The sequence below is a fragment of the Nicotiana tabacum genome, chromosome 19 (assembly GCF_000715075.1).
Source record: "Nicotiana tabacum cultivar K326 chromosome 19, ASM71507v2, whole genome shotgun sequence".
NCBI classification, from domain to species: domain Eukaryota; kingdom Viridiplantae; phylum Streptophyta; class Magnoliopsida; order Solanales; family Solanaceae; genus Nicotiana; species Nicotiana tabacum.
Window position 1 is genome coordinate 3,705,043 of NC_134098.1, and position 4,291 is coordinate 3,709,333.

The window sequence follows — 4,291 nt, forward strand, 5'->3', positions numbered from 1 at the left end:
CAACCAACTCAATAAGTAACAATAATAAATAAAGAACTAAAAGTAGTGACGAGCTTCTCAGCTAAGTCCAAATACAATACTTTCCAATATAAAAGAGTAATCATGCTCTCAAGTTCAATATTTAAGATTTCACTGAAATTTCATATCAAGTTTGACTAAAACGAAAAATAATGTTTTTCTGAAATTTCCAAAAATAGTGATATATGACAGATGAAATGCAACAAATAATGAAATCAATGAATCCTCTCAGAATAACAGTCACGCAGTCCTCCCATTCACTCCAACCTCACAATCGCTCTTTCCTCACAGTCGCTCATCACTCGACACTCGCCACTCGCATTTGGTAGGTACCTGTGCTCTTTGGGGGTATGTACAGACTCCGGAGGGGCTCTTTTATCCCAAGCGCTATATCAAGACAATCATGGCATAAATCAATGAAGAATGCTATGTCGTGCAGCCCGATCTACAAATAGCCTCACAATAAGGCCCTCGTCCTCACTCAGTCATCAACCTCTATAGTCTCTCGGGCTCTCAGAAATCATGATAAGCAGCCCAACAACAATGATATGATGCATCAATAATGAATAAGAGAGACTGAGGTAAAAATGTGCAAATAGAACTGTGTTTGAGTGCAAAACAGTAATTTAGCAAATAATTTCACAAGTACACGACCTCTGTGGGTCCCAACAGTGTAAACATATGATTTAAACAAGAGTCATAGAGATATCAACACATTTTTCAACTACACAGTTTCATGGAATTGACCAAGTCATAATTCCTACGGTGCATGCCTACACGCCCGTCACCTAGCATGTGCGTCACCTCAAAACCAATCACATAATAGATATTCCGGGGTTTCATACCCTCATGACCAAATTTAGAATTGTTACTTACCTCAAGCTATGTAATTCTTTATTCTGCAATGTCTTTTCCATGTGAATTGGCCTCCAAATACCTCAAATCTAGCCACAAATAATTCGATTCAATCAATAAAATTTATTGGAATTACTTCCATAAGAAAATACTAATTTTTCAACAAAAGCCGAAATCTGGCTTAAAAATCGTCTGTGGGGCCCACGTATCGGAATCCGACGAAACTCACAAAATCCGATAACCCATTCAATTACGAGTCCACCCATAGCAATTCTATCAAATTCCGATAATAACTCGGCCTCCAAATCTAAAATTTCTGTTTTTTGAAAGATTTTGCAAAACCCCCCAATTTCTTCCATTTAAATCCGAATTAAATGATGAATATATCCATGGATTTATGAAATATAATTACTTTTGTATATAGGACACTTACCCAAGTTGAAGTCTTAAAGAAATCCTCAAAATCGCCCAAGAACCGTGCTCCAAAAATCCAAAACGAAATTAAGGAAATGACCATTTTTGGTCCTTAAGTTTCTACCCAAAAAACACTATTCTGGTCGCTAAAAGTCCAATCACGTCGCTAAAAGTGTCAAATCCGGTCGCTAAAGGTGCGCACCAGAACTGTTTACACCAGCAATTTTGTTTTCACTAAAAAGGCGCTAAATCTATCACAGGAACATGAAATTCGACGATTCTTATTCCTATGAGTCACAAATAATAAAACGAACCTACTCGTTCAATCGAAACTCAATTCGGAGCTCATTCGCTCAATGTGATACCAATTTCGTTCCTTAAACAATTAACTAATGTTTCGCGCTGAAAACCCAACCGCGACTTGATAGAATTAGACCAAACTTTCCAGATCACTCCTATAATTCATTATCAAAATCCTGGAAGTCTCAAAATCAAATTTTGATCTCTAGAACTAAAAATGGATCTTTGGATCATTACATGCTTATGTTGAAAACATTAAACTCTTCCAAAACTCTTCCCCGATAGTCTGTAATGTATCAGCCATAACTTATTGTAATCAACTCTAACTTCCAAACGGTTTAAATTTCTGCAAACTAGATACGAAGGGATACAACTTTCATGTTTTGCTCATCACCCAACTCCTTATAGATTGCGAGATATAATCTCCCAAAGTCGGCTCCACGCATCAGAAATTTCTGGCAAAACTGCTTTACTAGCCTTCATTCAGTCAACCATAACATTATGTACAAATGTCCAAAAGATAAATGGTTTAAATTTATGAAAACTAGAATCAAAGGGATACAACTTTTATGTTTTGAAACTCTTCAAATTCCCTATAAATTTTGAGATATAAGCTTCCAAAGTCAGCTCTGCGATTGCACTAGTTGCTATCCAAAAACAGCTTCTGCAGCAGAAAAATTCCAGCAGTTCCTTTTGTCCGAAATCCATTTCGTTAACCTTCCGAAATCCACCCAAGGCCCTCAGGTCCTTAACCAAATATACAAACATGTCCCAAAACACAATATGAACTTAGTTGAGGCTTTAAACCATGCCAAACAATGCCAAAATTACGAATCGCGCATCAAATCGAATTATGCATTTTCAAATCTTCCAACTTCTATATTTTGCTCCAAAACGTATCAAATCAATTTTTATTGACCTCAAATTTTTCACACAAGTCATAAATGACATAAAGGATCTATGAAAAGTTTCAGAACTGAATTCAGACTCCGATATCAAAAAGTTAACTCCCTGGTCATACTTCCCAAAAATTCAACTTTTGCCATTTCAAGCCTAATTCCTCTGCCGACCTCCAAATAATTTTTCGGACACGTTCCTAAGTCCCAAATCCCCAAACAGGGCTATTGGAATCATCAAAACTATATTCCGAGGTCATTTACATATAAGTCAACATCCGGTCAACTATTTCAACTTAAGCTTCCAACATGAAATTCATTCTTCCAAGCTAACTCCGAAATACCTTAAAACCAAAACCGACAATTCACACAAGTCATAATACCTCGTAGGAAGTTATTCAAAACTTCAAATAGTTGAAAGGAGTGTAAATGCTCAAAACGACCGGTCAGGTCGTTACATTATTTCATGTATATGATTTTCTTTTGGCTAGTTTTGAGTCGTTCGGAGTTCAGTAGGCGCGAGATGGTATTTTTGGAGCATTGTTTGGCTTATTCGAGGTAAGTAACACTTCTGAACTTGGTTCTGAGGGCATGAAATCCCGAATTACATGTTATGTGATTGATGTGAGGTGACATGCATACTAGGTGACGGGTGTGTGGGCGTGCACCGTAGGAATTGTGATTTAGTCGATTCCATGGAACTGTGTAGCTATCTTATCTGAACATTTTTACTGTACTCTATATATTAGTGCACTTGGGCTGTGATTTATCCTAGAAATCATGTTTAGACTATATGCTGGTACTATTGAGACCACAATGGTCATTCTTTGATGTTGAGTTATTTGCTTAATCGTAGTTATCTACTAAGTCGCATTCATCATTAAATATCTTATCTAAGTATCTATTATCGTATAATGTCAGATTTCGTATCATTGATTTGGGTTGCTTAGCATGAGTGTTGTGAGCCTGAGAGATTAGAGAGATTGATGACTGAGTGAGGCTGATGGCCTGTTGCGAGTGATATTTATGGGAACGAGCTGCACGCCACATCAGACTTTATTTATTCATGCTAGGATTTGGCTTATTATAGCGCTTGGGCTGGATCTGCCCCTCCGAAGTCTGCACACCCACAGTGAGCGCAATTGCTATTGATCATTGGGCTGGATTTGCCCTGGATTCATTTGCATTGATTTGGATCTGCCCTGGATTTATTTACATTTGGGTTGGATCTGCCCTGTACAATACTGAGTGACTGAGTGTGAGTATTTACTTATGTTTGGGCTGGATCTGCCCTATATAGTACTGAGTGACTGAGCGTGTTGAGTATTAAGCATGATGAGTAAGAATACGAGACAGTGAGATTGAGTACTCTAAGAGTGTGAGTACATGAGTTCATCACTGAGATGCATTGCTTTTGACATGCGTACTTGAGATACAGGCATAGAGATGCATTTCATAATGCTACCCAATTTTGGTGACATTGACAATCATGATTTCACTTGCATATCGACATGTAGGTATAGAGATGTACTTTCCTCGTGATAAATGAAACACCTTAATTATTGTTGAAAGATTTTTGGGAAAAATCAAAGTTTCTAGACTTACTCATATATTTGTTGATTTGGTGAAAAGAATTGAGTTTTATTGACATCTTTGAAAAACATGCTTATTTTCCCATAACTATGAGCGAGTTGAGTATCATATCTTTGAGTTATTCCTTGAACCATTTTTATTATGTTGTTATGAACTGTTGCTGGTTATTGGAGTTGGACTCTGACCCTTGTCCCAGGTAGTCACTACTTTTAACC